This window comes from Schistocerca nitens, chromosome 2 (genome assembly GCF_023898315.1).
Source record: "Schistocerca nitens isolate TAMUIC-IGC-003100 chromosome 2, iqSchNite1.1, whole genome shotgun sequence".
Taxonomy (NCBI): Eukaryota; Metazoa; Arthropoda; class Insecta; order Orthoptera; family Acrididae; genus Schistocerca; species Schistocerca nitens.
The window spans coordinates 82,101,481-82,120,126 of record NC_064615.1 but is presented as its reverse complement, the minus strand read 5'-3'; positions in this window follow the sequence as shown (position 1 = coordinate 82,120,126).

Genomic DNA, 18,646 nt, shown 5'->3' with positions numbered 1-18,646 from the left:
TTACACCCTTTTTACTCTTAGCACTTCGTTGTTGGTCTTCCATTCTTATTGTCTCTTGATTCTTCTGTACATCGTATATCAGCCGTCTCACCTTATAGCTTACACCTATTTTTCTCAGAAACTCGAACATCTTGCACCATTTTACATAGGAGAACGCTTTTTCCAGGTCGACATGTCATATGAACCTGTCTTAATTTTTCTTCACTCTTATTTCCGTTATCAACCGCAACGTAAAAACTGCCTCTGGTGCCTTTACTGCCGGCCGCTGTGGCCGAGCGGTTCTAGGCGATTCAGTCCGGAATCGCGCTGCAGCTACGGTCGCAGGTTCGAATCCTGCCTTGGGCATGGATGTGTGTGACGTCCTTAGGTTAGTTAGGTTTAAGCAGTGCTAAGTCTAGGGGACTGATGAGCTAAGATGTTGAGTCCCATAGTGCTTAGGGCCATTTGAATTTGTGCCTTTACCTTAAAATAAAGACAAACTGATGATCATCTAACAATCCTCAACGAGTGTGACAGTAAAAGTAATGGCTCTCGATATTTTATGAAGGCATTCTGGTAGCCGGGCTTCTGGCATCCCATCCACGGTTTAACGGAGGAAAATTGATACCGGCATAATGTGTTCCCTCAGTCATGCACCTCATGATAGCGCAAGTAAAGCTGCCCTCAACCCGAAGCTTTGTTTGGACGCCCTTTGCTACCTTAGCCATGGCGCTGTTGGAGGTAGTATGGACCTTTCAATGTCTCTCCCAGCCAGTGTAACCTGGGTCGCAGTCGTTTATGTCAAATAGGTGTTATGAGAATGAGGTAAGAGAGATTAGGACGTGTGCAGCGGCATTTAGACAGTAATTTTTCCTTCGCTCAATACACGAGCAGAGTTGGAGAGACAATCGATAACGATAAAATGTAATCTTCCCTACGCGCTGTACAGTGGCTCGCGGACTGTGTATGTACGTGTAGACTCTGAATCATAATGCATATTAGCATTTGGGCGTTGACAAATCATTTTTGTAGATGAAAGAAGCTACAGATAGTAGAAAAAATTCTAGAACGGACAGGGACTTTTCACTGGCCTGACAGTTAACCACCGAGCTACCCAGTCACATAGAGCGTAACTCCAGATAGTCGTTTTTATTAGCGTTCTCCCTACAATAAAAACTAACTGAAAATAGATAGCATATTGAGGGGTGAGGGGAGAAATTATCTGATTACAAAAATGTATTACTAAGGAGCTACGCTGGGTAATGCTACAAGTTTTGTTGAAAAAAGATGGCTTAGCTCATTAACCTTTTTCTATGTACGAGCGGCGTCCAATAAGTAGTGCAATTTTTTTCTAAAAACAGGTCGGTCTTATTCAGAATTCTAATACATATTATTCCCCAGTCTTTTGATACAAAACTCTATTTTTCAACATAATCTCCGTTCAATGTGACAGCCTTACGCCACCTTACTGTGAGGACTGTATGCCCGCGTGGTACCACTCTACTAATCGACGTCAGAGCATCTCCATAATCTTACAGCAGAATGCGTCCTTCGTCGGGCCGAACAGATGGAAGGTGCGAGCTCCGTCCTGTAAGATGGATGAGGAAGAACAGTCCAATGATGGCAGGAGCCTCGTCCAGCGGTTCACCGTAGTTCGTTCACTGTCAACTCTCCGTAGACATTCTGCAAGCGTCTATGAATATCTGCGATGCTCTGATTTTCCTCCAAAAGAAACTCAGTTACAGCTCTCTGCATGGAACGCACCTCTGTTACACAATAAATTCCACATTTCCTCGTACATCGACATGTCCAAGAGATTTTTTAAAAGTTGTAGCAAAACTTATGGCCGCGCGGGCTTAGCCGAGCGGTCTGGGCGCTGCAGTCATGGACTGTGCAGCTGGTCCCGGCGGAGGTTCGAGTCCTCCCTCGGGCATGGCTGTGTGTGTGTTTGTCCTTAGGATAATTTAGGTTAAGTAGTGTGTAAGCTTAGGGACTGATGACCTTAGTAGCTAAGTCCCATAAGATTTCACACCCTTTTGAACATTTTTGAACAAAACTTATGAAAATGGAGTACTTCTGGATGCGTATCTGTGGAAAACTTTAGGAGTTAAGCTATGATTAGGAATAAACCTCATAAGCGTGTCCAGCACAGTTTTTTTTTAGAAATAATGGAAAATCCAGGATGGAATGTAACAATATTACGGGAAGGATAGTTGCTATGCATCATGACTAATGTAAAATATTTAACACATTTACTCATTCGTAAAATAATCAGAAGTTTGAAGCTGTTTTATACTTGGAAGTTCGAGCCTGTAAAGAATCAGATTTCTGACAGTAATTAATGATAACAATGCTGCTTCAGCAGTCAGAGACTGAGGTCATATGTGTGTGTGAGGTGCGTTTCCGCTAGTGTGTGTGTGTGTGTGTGTATGTTGCCTATTTGCGACGAAGGCCTTGTCGGCCGAAAGCCCACTTCCTGGCAGTCTTTCTGTTGTGCCTATCCGCGGCTTAGCATCTCTGATATATGGTGAGTATCAACTGATCTTTTCATAATAATATTTCTTTAGGAATAAATTTTTTGTATAACACTAAATTGCTAACCCAGTCCCTGTTGCAAGTGACCTATCTAATGGCTTCCAGTGGCAATAAATAAGTATCTAAAATTATGTCATAATCTACTCATTAAGAGGTACAATACTATGTTAAAGGTTTAACATAGCGAGGAAAGCTCTACACTTAAAAAACTGTGTCAAAGTCTTGACTGAATGTAACTCACGGCGCACAAGAATAACCACGCTACATTTGTCCAGTGTCTGAGAATGGTGACGTCTTAGCGACTTCCAGCAACCTTCACACATAATTTCAAACTTTTACGCAACTTTCTCTGCGACAGTCCCGAAAAACTGATAACAGACAGCAGACAAAACGTTTTAATTAATTACTTTTTTGCTACTCACTCTATCCGCAACATATTTTGCAGACAGTATCCACATTAACCACTGAATGTACTGCAAAACTATATAATGGTGCAACACGTAATTCAAAACATATGACGTCATGAACATTCTTATGCATAAAAAACTTGCTTTTCCTTGAAGCAGAGAGCAAATTACCTATACTATTCTCATCCAATATTTGATAATGAGAGCACAAACTTTTTCTCGCTTAAATGACTAACATCAAATGTTTAACACATTTACTCATTCGTAAAGTAATCAGAAGTCTGAAGCTGTTTTATACTTGGGAGTTCGAGCCTGTAAAGAATCAGAGGGATCACTGACAGTAACTATTGATAACAACGGGAATCTTTTCATCAACATTCATCCAAGGAGATACTTATATGTCGAAGAAGAATTGAATTTCTACTACTGGATTGTAGTACTGTTCGATTAGTACGCAGCCGAAGCGTTCGAGCAGGGAGTGGTCGCGGTATCCTGGTGTTCCATGTGGAACGCGAATCTTACGCCATTTTACTTCTCGTACACCAGCAACGTCGTATTTCGCGTTTGATACCGGAGATAGTCGTGAGAGCAGTTTTAGGCAAAGGCAGTGGCATTTCAATAGTACTCTGCCATTTAGTCTTCTCCCATAGGGTATACCTACAGAAAGTCTCATGTCGATGCATAGAAGTGTCTATGTGTACTCTTTCTATATTTCTATTCCAGTTTTGCTTCTGGAAATTTTGGTCTCAGTGTTGGAACTAGAGACGCTGACTGCTGATTCATTGAAGAAAATTAAAAATAGCTTGAGGCATTGTAACTTAGCAAAATGTAGGAAATGTTGAAAGATTAACTCGTGTAACGTATGCTCTCAGGTAAAATGCATGAAATGAATATGTCGAGACTAATGAAAATTTCCGCCAGAGAGAAACTAGAATCCAGATTTTGTGCTTTTCACGAGCAGTCGCATTAAGCATTACTAATATGCCAACAAATCTGCAATATAAGTATGACAGATAAGAGAGCAAATAAACAGAATACAAAACGAAACAAAGAGAAACAGACATGGAAATACATATGGACGTAAGACAGTCAACGTTAAAGGTGATGTCCTAACGGAAAAAATTAAGTAATCTAAGGCTCCGAATGTCAATAGGTCCTCCTTGAGACCGTCTCCTTCACTCCGAACGTGAAGTGAAAGAAAATAAGCCGGCCGAAGTGGCCGTGCGGTTAAAGGCGCTGCAGTCTGGAACCGCAAGACCGCTACGGTCGCAGGTTCGAATCCTGCCTCGGGCATGGATGTTTGTGATGTCCTTAGGTTAGTTAGGTTTAACTAGTTCTAAGTTCTAGGGGACTAATAACCTCAGCAGTTGAGTCCCATAGTGCTCAGAGCCATTTGAACCATTTGAAAGAAAATAAGCCTATCTGGACACGCCGCTAGGCTCGACTCAACCTTCCATTGTCAGTGTTTCCGCCTGTTCCTTAGTCACGACATTTTCATTCTACTGACTTCAGCGTTTTTGAGCGTACTTTCATTGATAACACTTCCAGTCACTGCATCTTCAATGAGTTCATTCTCAGTACCTCCAAGTACGCCGTGTCAACGAATTTTCAGTAGATGAGAGATGAAATTCTTGACAAAACCAGGAAAAGTGCATCAACCGACACAACTGGAAATGACTAGCTTTTCAATTGGTCACAACTCGTAAGTCACAATCATTACATCAGCCATAGCCGGTCCCAAGCCCGGTTGAAAAAGGAGGAGGGGGAGGAGTAACACCTCATAAAAAAATCTTGGTTCAGCTGGCCCGGGTGATAGTACCTCGTGAGGGCCCCTTGCCAGGGACACGGTGAAGACCTCAACGGCAGTGAAGGCGGAGATGAAGATCATCGGTACGGCGGAACTGGCGGAAGAGGCAACCTTGCTTTTTGGGATACTATAAAAGCTATCGTCCAAGGTTATTTGGACAAAGGGCACGGCGGTTCCACAGGTTAGTGGCGGTAACCCAACAGCGTCTGTTCCACATGTTAGTGGCGGTTGATCTATAAAACTCACAAGGGAACTCTGAGCTTAACCAGACTGAGATCTCAATTTCAGTCACAAACCCAGTCCAATTAAATCAACACGGAAACAGCACCTTCAGAGACAAATTACCCCAGTGGGTCAAATCCCACGGTTGAAAAACCGCAAGTGGTCTATTCGGGTTCTGGGGAGACCACAGAAGTGTGCATGGAGGTAAATCGGAGTACCTCAAAACCCCGTAATAACAAAATCAAACCAAAATCTAGAATTTGGCTAATGACATTTAATGTAAATTCTCTCTTAAAAATGGGAAAACTAAAAAACATCCTGGACAAATCGAGAGGACGTAAAATCAAAATCATAGCATTTCAGGAATCACGATATACAGATGAAAATCCTTTTGATTCGGAAGGATACAGGATATACAAAGGAAAACCTGGAAAACGAGCGATGGCAAATTGTCCACAATTTGGAACTGGATTTATAGTAGATACATCAATACTTGATTCAGTCGCAACTTTCAAATCTTACTCGGGTCGGCTCTCCACGATGACAATAAGGTGTATAGAAAGCCCACACATACTGATCGTTATCTACACAGATTCAAACCACCACCCTAGACAAAAAAGAGGTGTAATGAAAACTTTGGTAGACAGGGCGCACAAACTTTGTGAACCTGTTTATTTAAAAGATGAGATTGAACATCTACGGTCAGCTTTCGTGAAGAATGGCTTTTCTAGCAAGGATATAGATCGAGCACTTCGCTCTAGGCAGAGAATCAGGAGTAACGACGAACAACAGTCGTCCATGGGCAAAGTTTTTCTTCCGTTCATTAGCAAGGTCACAGATCGCATTGGGAAAGTTTTAGGCAAGTATGGGGTGGAAACTATTTTCAGACCTACTAGGAAAATAAAAGAATTTTTAAGGTCGGCAAAAGATGCATGGCACCCTTTGGCTACACCGGGGGTATATAAAATTCCTTGTAGTTGTGGACAGGTTTACATCGGTACCACAAAGAGAAGTGTGAACACCCGTCTTGTCGACCATAAGAGGAATTGCCGCCTAGGTCACACGGATAAATCGGCCGTAGCGGAATATGTTTACCAGGAAGGTGATCATGAAATAAAATTCAGCGAGACAAGCGTCATATCAAAAACCTCGCATTATTATGCGCGCTTGTATAGAGAGGCTATCGAGATTGATAAACATCATAATAATTTTAACAGGAAAGACGAAGGTGTTAAACTGGATAAAATTTGGATGTCAGCGTTGCACCGCAAGCGTGACGATCGATTACTTTCAATCGAGAATGTTGGCATTACCAGAGACAATCTCATAGCCGACGCCACGTGATCGACAGTGGCGCCCTCTGTACTGCCTATATAATCAACGCCTCCTCGAGTCCTCTTCGCAGTTCGCCGCTTTACCTCCGAGGATGTCTCCCGCAGTCGGAGACGAAACGTTAGGAGACAGTTTTATACTTCGACCACGGCCTATCAGCTCGGAAGTTTTAAGTGAAGACAATACCGGCCGTGAAAGTTTACATTGTATGAAGATATACACCCTAATCAACGGACATGCACCAACTAACATCACTAACAAAAACAAAATAGAAGAAGTAGAAGAATTCTGGAACCAATTAGATAATATTCTCCAAAAAATCCCAAATAACCATGTCAAAATCCTTATGGGCGATTTCAATGCACAAATCGGTAAAGAAAAGAAATATCGATATTGGGTAGGTAAATGGTCAGGGCATACACAGACCAACCGGAATGGCATGCGACTCATTGAAATATGCAAAAACCATGACCTATTTTTCAAATCAACATTTTTCAAGAAAAGAGCCTCGAAAACGAAAACTTGGATCTCACCTAATCCATTACTAGGTGAATATCAGTTGGATCATGTAATGATCTCCCGCGTAAATACAGTAGAAATCATGAAACTTAAAGTCCTTAATGCACTAGACCTAGATTCCGACCATTACTCAACAAAATTATCCCTAGATGTCATTCCAGAAAAAAGAAAATTCACTTGTATGAAGATATACACCCTAATCAACGGACATGCACCAACTAACATCACTAACAAAAACAAAATAGAAGAAGTAGAAGAATTCTGGAACCAATTAGATAATATTCTCCAAAAAATCCCAAATAACCATGTCAAAATCCTTATGGGCGATTTCAATGCACAAATCGGTAAAGAAAAGAAATATCGATATTGGGTAGGTAAATGGTCAGGGCATACACAGACCAACCGGAATGGCATGCGACTCATTGAAATATGCAAAAACCATGACCTATTTTTCAAATCAACATTTTTCAAGAAAAGAGCCTCGAAAACGAAAACTTGGATCTCACCTAATCCATTACTAGGTGAATATCAGTTGGATCATGTAATGATCTCCCGCGTAAATACAGTAGAAATCATGAAACTTAAAGTCCTTAATGCACTAGACCTAGATTCCGACCATTACTCAACAAAATTATCCCTAGATGTCATTCCAGAAAAAAGAAAATTCACTAAAAAATCTCCACACCGTAAATATGATGTACAAAAGATAAATGGCAATGAACAATTTACAAAAGAAACGCAAAATATAAAACCACAAAATTGGCAACAACTGCAAGCAGGACTTTTAAATGCAGCTGAAACTGTAGCACCGCAAACAAGAACACGTAAACACCCATGGTGGAACTGCAAAATACGACACTATACAACAGTAATTAGACCCGAAGCTCTCTACGCATCTGAGACACTAAACCTTCAACACAGAACACTAAAAGAGGAATTAGAAGTGAAAGAACGTAAGATAATGAGGAAAATCCTAGGACCAAGAACTAAAGATGGGGTACATTATCCAAAACCCAATGCAGAAATATCTAAAAATATCTCCAAAATAACAGACACAATGCGCATGAGAAGAATCCAATTCAAGGGGCACTTAGAAAGAATGGACTCAGGTTAACGTACAAAATCCATACATTTTTAAAGAACAAAACTACAAGACCGAACTGGTACAAACAGACGGAAAAAGACCCTAGGGAATTAGGGTCTTCAAATCTACATGACAGAAATGAAATCAGAAAAATCACAAACACACGGGGTTTTGAGGAAGAAGAGAGAAAAACTAACCGACATACGTGGTCTACGCAACGAAAGCTAGCCCATTCGTTGTTCATGAAGGAATACTGGGCGAAAAGGAAGGCCAACAAATGTTGGTTACGCGTGGTCCTAAGTGATCCATCCGCGAAGAAGAAGAAGAACAGATAGTAACGCCGAAACCACCTCAAACTAGGCAATTAATGCAACTCTATTTTTAAACAAATACTTGGTCAGTTATCGCTGTTTGGTAAGTACGTTCCAGAGATGTGTTGTCGGGGTCTTCAGTGAGACGAATAAAAGATTGATTAAGGAACGACTGATACTGGCTGCGGTAGACGAGAAGCGGATGACCAGAAGTGAAGAGACAACTACGATACAACAAAATACTGTGTGACAAGCGGAAGACCTGTTGGGCTGTATTAAAATGCCCGACAAAAACGATCGTGTTACAGGCTCCCTTATCTTTAGACTCTAACAAACCTGAAACAGTTGCTGCTGTCGTGTAGCAGCTATTCATAATTCCAAGCTTCGTCCGCAGATATAACGTCTCCGGTTTACGCTAGGAACTCACAGACAGACATTATTATAGTTGTTGGATGTGAGGTCCGCCAGTTACGCAAGACACCGTTTTTTCTCAGTACCCAAACATGTTTCGGCACCACTGTGCCATCATCAGTGGGTTTTAGTTTTTATTTATTCTGTAATGTGAACATTTCTGTTAAATGATTATAAAATTATGTGCATCTTTAGTTCAAACAATAGATCGTTTCTTTTTGTAAATACCTTTACATTTGGTGTGCATGAATTTTCTGGAGCACTTGTGTGTTAATTACTATAGGTGGCTTGTCATCTGCAACCAAACGATGCTGATGAGAAAGTGTTTTGCTGGGAGTTAACCTATCTTCTACACTGTAATTTAGTTTGTCGCCCCTATATTCGTTTTTACTTACGTCTTCGTGTGGCAAGCATTTCCATTCTCCGCATCATGCTGAGATGTTGCGATGCACACGTAACTATTACAAGTGTTTTCCGTAAATAACGTAGTAAAACACTTTTGACTTCACAAAAATACAGTGTAATTGTGGATTGTTGTGTGTCCCAGCCCAGTCAGTGTTCATTTGTTCACCTGAGAGTTCGGTGCCAAATTTGAATTTTGTTTGCATTTTATCTTTGTGTGTGTGTGTGTGTGTGTGGGCGTGTGTGTGTGTTTTCTGTGCGCTTCTTAGCTGTGTGTGTTGTCTTTTAAATGGGATTCCTTTTGTGTGTAAATGATGCGTCTTTGCAGATTTTAGTGTATCTATTTTCCGTATGTGTGTGTGTGTGTGTGTGTGTGTGTGTGTGTAGACTTTCTCTGTTTGTGCTGTTTTCATTTGTAAAGTTCCTTCAATAATAGTGTGCCCTTGCAGAGTGTAGTGTATTCGTTTAAGACCTGTTTTCCTTCCGCTATTGCCTTCTGTATATGGAAGTTTTCCTCGATGGTCAGTTTGCTGTATAGGCTGTGGCTGGGTTTTAGTATTCTTAAGTCTGTTTCTATTGTGGTTGGGTGGTGGTTGTTGGCTATAAGGTGGTCAGAAAATGTGCTATGGGAGCTGTTGCTTTTTAAAGCTCTGAGATGTTCTGAATATCTGGTTTTGAAGTTTCTGCATGTTTGTCCTATGTTGCATGTGAGTTCACATACTCCTGATGTGTTACATTTATCCATGGATGTTTCTTGTGTTGTGATCTTTTTCTGTGTTCTATTCTACGTCTTGAATCCTATTTGGAGTCCCGATTTCTTTAATATGTTGCCTATTCTGTAGATAATCTTGTTATTGTAGGTGAGTATGTGCCATTTCGTTTTGTGCGTGTGATGTTGCTCTGTTGTGTCTTGTGTGTGGTCATTGTTTGTGTTTTGTGTTGTTCTGTGCTGGGTGAGGATTTGTGTGTGTGTGTGTGGTATGTTCATTTTTGTTCTGTTTGCATATTTTTTATTTAACTTGTCTACCATATGGGTAGTAGAACCATTTTCTACTGCTATTTGTTTTATTGTGTTTAGTTCTTGTGTGTAGTTCTATTTGTTCATGGGTGTTCTGTTTAATCTATACAGCATGAATCTGAAGTTTCCTTGCTTATTTGTCAATGGGTGGTTTGATAGGTTGTGAATGGTGGTGCTTGTGGTTGTCGGTTTCCTGAATATTGTGAAGTTGTGTCTGCTGTTTGTTTTATGTATGGAGAGATCTAGAAAATGTAGTGTGTTGCCAGTTTCTGTTTCTAAAGTGAAGTTAATATTTGGGTGTGGGTTATTTATTTCATTGTGTAACTGTTCTATGTGTGTATGAGGTTCATCAACCAGGCATATTATGTCATCGACATAACGGTACTAGTATATAACTTCGTAGTTTTTTGATTATAGATTTTTAAATTTTAGTGCTCATTCCTTTCTTTTTGTGAATACAGCACCCGGTTTTTAATACGGTCTATTAGATACATCCTAACTAATTTAACATTGTCCTATGCTAAATTATTCCAGAACATCCAGAACGCATACCCGAGAACTTACTACGTATTTATTAAGATCATTCCCTCTTGAATTTTTTTTCTCTTCAATCTATAGCCAGCGTATGCACTCTGCAAAGTCTATGAACGAAGTTGCTAGGATTTAGATTAGTCCAAATAGAAAAGAACGTCGTTTCTAAAGTAGCTTTGTGTCTGATGCATTAACGGAAACTAAATAAACTCTGTAGCTGTGAGCGTAAATACATAAATACTGTAGGAAACAATGGTTCTCTGCAAGAGTCGTCGATGGTTTCAAACACATCTTGATTTATTCATACAGAACATCGTGCAAACCACAGATGTGGGTCAAAAAGTAGATTACGTTTTCCTAGATTTCTGTAAGGCGTTCGAAGTTGTATATCATCCTTTACTACTAAGCGACATGCGATCGTATAGAGTGCCTATGTCTTCATCTACATCTAGATCCATATATGTACTCCCGAACCACAGTACGATGCAGGGCGGAGAGTACTGTGCGGAGAGTACTGTCTCAATGGTAGCCATTCCCTTCGCCTGTTGTACTCGCAAATAGAGTGAGAGATTAATGACTGTCAATGTGTCTCAGTACGAGCCCTAATTTCTCTTTATGTCTTCGTGGTCTTTACGTCAAATGTACTTCGGCGACAGCAGAATTCTTGTGAAGTCAGCTTGAAATATCGGTTCTCTAAATTACCTCAACAGTGTTTCGTGAAAAGAACGTCTTCTTCCCTCCGTAGATTCCGCTTTGAGATCAGGAAGCACACCCATAATATTCGCGTGCTGATCGAACCTACCAGTAACAAATCTTTCTCCAGACATCAGCTTTACAGCAGTGAAGAATGTAAAAAAAGAAGGCATATGAATTGGTAAAGCTGTTAACCAAATCAGTTATCGAACTGTAGCAAGATGTTGTTGTTGTTGTTCTTCAGCGAAGACTGGTTCAATGCAGCTCAAAAATGCTACTCTAGCCTCTGCAAGCTTCTTCATCTCCGAGTAGCTACTGCAACCTACATCCTACTGAATCTGTTTAGTGTATCCATCTCTTGGTCTCCGTCTATAATTCCCCAACCCCCCCCCCCCCCCCCCCTCCACACACACACATTTAAAAAAATGTTTCAAATGGCTCTGAGCACTATGGGACTTAACATCTGAGATCATCAGTCCCCTAGAACTTAGAAGTACTTAAACCTAACTAACCTAAGGACATCACACACATCCATGCCCGAGGCAGGATTCGAACCTGCGACCGTAGCAGTCGCGCAGTTCCGGACTGAAGCGCCTAGAACCGCTCGGCCACCGCGGCCGGCTTACACACACTTCCCCCCAGTACTAAATTGGTGATCCCTTAATGTCACACCATGTGTCCTATCAACCAATCCCTCTTTCAGTCACTTTGTACTACAAATTTCTTTTCTAGCCAGTTGTATTCAGTACCTCCTCAGTAGTTACGTGATCTAGCCATCTAGTCTTCAGTATTCTTTTGCACCACCACATTTCAAAATATTCTATTCTTTTCTTGTCTAAACTGTTTATCGTCCATGTTTTATTTCCATACAAATACTTTCACAAAAGACTTCCTGACTCTTAAGTCTATATTCGCTGTTAAAAAATTTCTCTTCTTCAGAAAATCTTTCCTTGCCATTGTCACTGCACAAAGATTTGGGCAACATTTTCAGTTTGTATGGCCATTTAACTGGTCGAAACTAGTGATGGCTGTGTCCATCTTTCTGATCTTGGCAAATAAAAAGTTTTACTATTGAAGACCACAACACTATATTTAAAGACCGCCTCTGTGGCAACCCTGTCTTACTTCCTTCTTGACCATTGCTTCCCTTCCATGCCCCTCGACTTTTATCACTGCCGTCTGGTTTTTGTACAAATTGTAAATAGCCTTTCACACCTTGTATTTTACCCTACTACCTTCAGAATTTCTAAGAGATTATTCTAGTGAACATTGTAAAAAGCCTTATCCAATTGTGTAGATGCTATAAACTTAGGTTTGCAGTTTATTAACCTGTCTTCTAAGAGATTTCACAGGGTCAGTATTGTCTGTCCCACACACCAAATGGAAGAGTTGTGTCGTGTTTGGCTCCCCAAAGGCTATCAGTAGTTCTAACGGAATGTTGTCTGCTCCTGGGGTCTTTTTTCGACTCAGATCTTTCAGAGATTTATCAAATTCTACTCGCAGTATCACATCTCCCTTCATCTACTTTCTCTTCCATTTCCGCAACATTGCCCTCAAGTACATCACCCTTGTATGGACCCGCTATATACTCCTTCCACCTTTCAGCTTTCCCGTCTTTGCTTAGGTCTGAGCTCTTCATATTCACAAAGCTGCTTCTCTTTTCTATAAAAAGACCTCCTTGAGTTTCCTGTACGCGATATCCATCTTTCTCCTCGTGATAGATGGTTCTAAACCCTTTCATTTGTGAACTAGCCATTCCTGCTTAGCCATTTTGCAATGGCTGCCAATCTATAGATATTTGTATTCCCTTTTTCCTGTTTAATTTAATGCATTTTTATATTTTTTCCTTTCACGAGTTCTATTCGACCTTAGCTTTGTACCTACTCGATCCTCTGCTACCTTTATCATTTCATTTCTCAAAGCTATCCATTCGCCTTCTACAGTATTCCTTTCCCCTGTTCTAGTCAACCGTTGCCTAATGCTCCCTCTGAAACTCTTAACAACGTCTGCTTCTTTTAACGTATCCAAGTCCCATCTCCTTAGTTTCCTATCTTTTTGCAATTGTTTTAGATATTTAATCTACAGTTCAAAACCAATAAATTGTGTTCGAAGTCCACACCTGCCCATAGAAATATCTTATAATTTGAAATATTGTTCGGAAATCTCTGCCTTACCATTACATAATCAATCTAAAATCTTCGGATGGCCCCAGGTTTCTCCCATGTGTACAACCTTCTTTCATTAGTTTTAAACCAAGAGGCAGTGATGATTAAATTGTGTTCCGTGCAAACGTCTACCAGGTGGCTTCCTCTTTCATTGCTTTTCCTCAAGTTCGTATTCATCTAACATCGACTTCCAATCCACCACCACTATTAAATTTCCGTCTCCCTTGACTATCTGAATAATTTCTTTTGTCTCATCACACATTTCTTCAGTCCCTTCATCATCTGCGAAGCTGGTTGGCAAATAAACTTACACTACTGTGGTGGATGTGGGCTTCGTACCTATCATGGCTACAATAACGCTTTTACTATGCTGATCATAGTGGCTTATCCACGTGCTTATTTTTTAAATTCATCATTAAATTTACTCCTGCGTTACCCCCAATTGATCTTGTATTTATAACTGTATTCATCTGACCAAAAGTCCTATTAGTCCTCAACTAATTACTGTTATATCTAACTTCAGCCTATTCCTTTCCCTTTTTAAATTTTCTAACCTACCTGCCCGATTAAGGGATCCAACATTCCAGGCTCAGATCCATAGAATGCCAATTTTGTATCTCCTCAGACGACATCCTCCAGGGTAGTCTCCAGCCAGAGATCCGAATGGTGGACTGTTTTACCTCCAGAATATTTTACCAAAGATGATTACATCATCATTTGACCATACAGTACAGCTGCATACCCTCGGGAAAAATTACGGCTGTAGTTTCCCCTTGCTTTCAACCGTTCGCAATACCAGAGCTGCAAGGCCCTTTTGGTTGATGTTGCAGAGCAGATCAGTCAATAGTTCACACTCTTGCCCCTGCAATTACTGGAAAGGCTGCTGAAGCATGCAAGTCTTCCCACCAACGGCAAAGTCCATGGTACGTGAAGGAGTATAGCAAGATATTTAAGAATATTTCCCGAGATGAAATTAACGGAGAACAGAAGGTAGCCCATCCAGCACCGTTGGTTTCTTTTTAAAAAGAGGAAATTTTCTGATGACGACGACAAAGAATGAAAGCAATACATTCTTCATGCAAGTAGTGTTTGCTGAGGTTAAATTTCAAAAGAAATAAAAACTGGATTACAATTTTTGTGTGGGAAAATCTATTAAACGTCCTAAATCCAGGCAAGGTAATGGATGGGCTGGAGATAACTGGTTCGGCAGTATTTTTAGAAAGACACTCAACTCTTTCATCACGAAAACCAGAGATGATCAGCTTAGCACAATCTTCTCCGTTCATCTGAACAAACATGGAAGCAGTTCTCTGAAGACGTAATTTTAAACCTCAGAAACTTGTAAGGGACGAAACTGATGTAGCTTCAATACAGAGACCAGACAGAACTGTTGCCAGCGGTAAAGCAACAAAAAATAAATCCAGTTTATAGAACTTAGGAGTTACGTAGTTCAAGGCCAAAATGACTTTGTGAAAATTGTGACTGCACTCGAAAGTGACTAAACTACACAAATTATTACTTTATTGTGTAAATAGGTCTTAAATATGAATCAGTACTTTACTAAAAACTCTGTTTGAATTTTGTATTCTCAGTACAACCAACACCGAGTTGGGCAAGTTGTCACTGAAATTTACTGTAACAGAACCTTTTTGCCTAAAATCCCAAATACTGCAAGTTTTACGATAACATAACTAAGGAAACGTATTATGAGATACATTAATGATAGAAAAAGCAACTGTAAACAATGACTTCTTAAAAATTAAAAATCATAGATTGTGGCGAAGTGCCCCCCCCCCCCACCTCCCTCCCAATTATGTCTAGTTAAATGAACATGACGGAAAAATCGGAGAAATTACAATCCACATGGACACTTTCCTACAGTCTATCTCCTTGCACGTCATTCGTGCCAGCAGTAGGAAAGAAGGCAACTGATAGTGGTACTAGAATTAGCCCCCACAATACATCTTGAGGTGGCTTGCGGAGAAAACATGTAGCTGTACAAATTTAACGCCGTGTGGCAACTCGAATCTGACAGCATTTAAGGGTTCATGTTGTAGCAATATGAGTAGCAAAGGGGAGCCACAGACTCTTTGTCCATAGTCGTTCCTCTGGAGGTACTAGCTCTACAAGAGAGCCTCTACTGAATGTGGAAAGAAAACAGTATGTGCACATGTGAATGAACCACTGGATAACAGTTCTATGAGGCTGTTCGCTGTTGTATACAGAGAAGTCGCATCGCTAGAAGATCGTAGCGAAATGCAGGAAGACCTGCAGAGGATTCACGTTTGATGCAAGGATTTTTAACTGATTCTCAAAATAAACAAATTTAACGTACTGTACACAAATGGGTGGACAGACCCTTTATTGGAGGATTACATTTACTGGAGCCAGTCACATCCATTAAATACACGTACAAGTAATTTAAAGTGGAGGGAACACATAAGTCTATCTCATCTGAGGCAAATACGGGACTAATGCTCACAGGAAGAATTTGTGATACTACATTTATTTTACTAAGAAATTAAGTTATCAGTTGAAATATAAACTAAAAAAAAACTTGCCTCCCAATTTTCCGTGTGTCCTGGATACGAGAGGGATACAAAAATTACTTAACATTATTGAACCGTGAATTTACTTTCAAAACCATTTCTTAAGAATTTACTTTATTTACTAGCGATTCATCAAGAACATTAACACATTTAATCACACTACGTGAGCGTGGAAGTAGTTGCCAGTGGGTAACTGATGAAAACAAATTAAATTTTTTTTCAATAAATGGAAATTTTATTCCTAAAAGCCCTTTTTTTAAACAGATTTAAAATTATAATTAGAAAGAATCCTGTAAATATCAACTTACAATTTATTCAGAGGCAGAAATAACTAAATTTTTTTTGACAGTATGAACTCTCGGGCTGAGAACCTTGCCGCTCCCTTTTAACACGGCCGTAGTCACGACCGCTCACAACAACCTCTGAAAGACTACATTGGTGGAAATCTGCAACACACCAGATTACTTTAAACTAAAAATTTTAACAATTCACACAAACACATAAACTATGCACCCCCTAAGAGGGATGGATCATAGAGGATCCGCGTGGGGGACGGGACGCATATACGGAAGGCGAGGCGGAGTGCATGACGCTCAAGGATCTGGAGGGACTAATAGAATTTGGGGGGGGGGGCAGATATCCAGGCAGGACTGGCATAACAGAGGATTGGACGAATTAAGGATTTGTAGGTGTGGAGGATGGTAGAGGGGTGCAACCTCCATGTCCGGCCGGAGAGGAGTTTGAGGAGTCAGAAGCGGTTGTGGGCTTTGGATTGGATGGAGCGGAGATGAGGCCAAGGTAGGTGAGGGTGGGGGTGAGGCGGACAGGACGGGCACAGACAGTAAGGGAGAAATCCAGGAGCCGGAAGGAGCGAGTGGTACGACTTACAATGATCGCCTGGGTCTTGGAAGGGTTGAGTTTCAGGAGCCACTGGTTACACCATGCAGCAAAAGGGTCAAGGTGATTCTGGAGAAGGCGTTGGGACCGTTGGAGGGTAGGAGCGAGGGCGAGGAATGCGGTATCATCAGCATATTGCAAGATGTGTACTGGAGGGGGGGGGGTTGGTGCATATCTGCCGTGTACAGGAGGTAGAGGAGAGGGGAGAGGACAGAGCCCTGGGGCACACCTGCAGAGGGCTAGAAGGTGTGGGAATTGGCATTATGGATGGTAACATAGGAGGGGCGGTGGGAGAGGAAGGAGGCCACCAGACGGATGTAGTTGATAGGAAGGGCGTAGGTGTGGAGTTTAAACGTGAGACCGGGATGTCAGACACAGTCGTAGGCCTTTTCGAGGTCAAGGGAGACAAAAATGGCGGAGTGACGGGAGTTGAGCTGGAGGGAGAGGAGATGAGTGAGGCGGAGGAGTTGGTCATCAGCAGAGAAGGAAGGTCGAAAGCCACATTGGGTGTTTGGGAGGAGGTGGTTTTGGCGGAGGTGGTGATGGATGTGCCGGGAAAGGATGGATTCCAAGAGCTTGCTGAACATCGATGTGAGACAGATAGGACGATAGAAAGAGGCATCAGATGGAGGCTTGTTGGGTTTGGAGAACATCAGGATACGGGAGGTTTTCCACAGGTCGGGATAGAAGCCAGTGGCAAGGATGACATTGTAGAGGGTGGCAAGGATGGAAAGGAACGAGGGAGGGCAGTGTTTGAGGTGGCGGTAGGTAACGCAGTCGTGGCCGGGAGCAGTGTTGCGTTTAGTGCGGAGTGTGAGGCTGATGTCCTGGGTAGTGATGGGAGTGTTAAGTTCAGATGGTGGGGTGTAACCCAAGTACAGGAAGCTAGGAGCAAGGGGAGGAACAGAGGTATTCGTACGGTATATGACATAAGGGAAGAGGGAATAATCAAAGTGGGGATCATCTGGGATGGAAAAAACATCAGAGAGGTGGGAGGCAAAGTGGTTGGCCTTACTAAGGTTGTTAGGAAAGGGACGGTCATTAAGGAGGAGAGGGTACTGGGGGGTGGGGCGGTTCCCAGTAAGGCGGTGGAAAGCAGACCAATACTTGGAAGAGTTTATGGGGAGCGTGGTGTTGAGTAGTGTACATGTCTGGCGCCAGGCACGGCGTTTCTTCGCAGTAAGCAGGTTGCGGATGTGTCGTTGTAATTGCCGGTGGCGGGTAAGTGTATCCCGGTCACTAGTGCGGAGAAAAGAGCGGTAGAGGCGGCGGGACTCTCAAAGAAGAAGGACGGCCTGTGGAGGCAGGGCGGGGCGGTGAGGGTGGATGGCTTTGGTGGGGATATGGGTGGCGACGGCGTCAGACAAGGTCTGGTGCAGGAAGGCAGCAGCTCGAGAGATGTCATCAGGAGATTGGAGGGTAAGGTTGTGGCCGTCAACCTGGGTGTGAATGGAGTCCCGTTAGGCATCCCAGTTGGCACGGGAGTAATCATGGACAAGTTTAGGAGGGACGTCAGGGCGAGGAGCGTTGCGGGGATGGCGAACATTAGAGATAGTGAGGAGAACAGGAGCATGGTCACAGCCAATGAGGTCAAGGACATCTGTGGTGATCTGCCCAAGGAGGTTGGGGGAGGCAAGGACCACATCAGGAGTGGTGTTGGATTCGGGTCAGGTGTGCTGATGCAGGGGAACCAGGTCGCCCTGGAGAGTGGTGAGAAACTGATGCCACCGCTGGAGGTCAGCAGGATCACGGCTGTGGATATTGAGGATGGCGGCAATCACGTA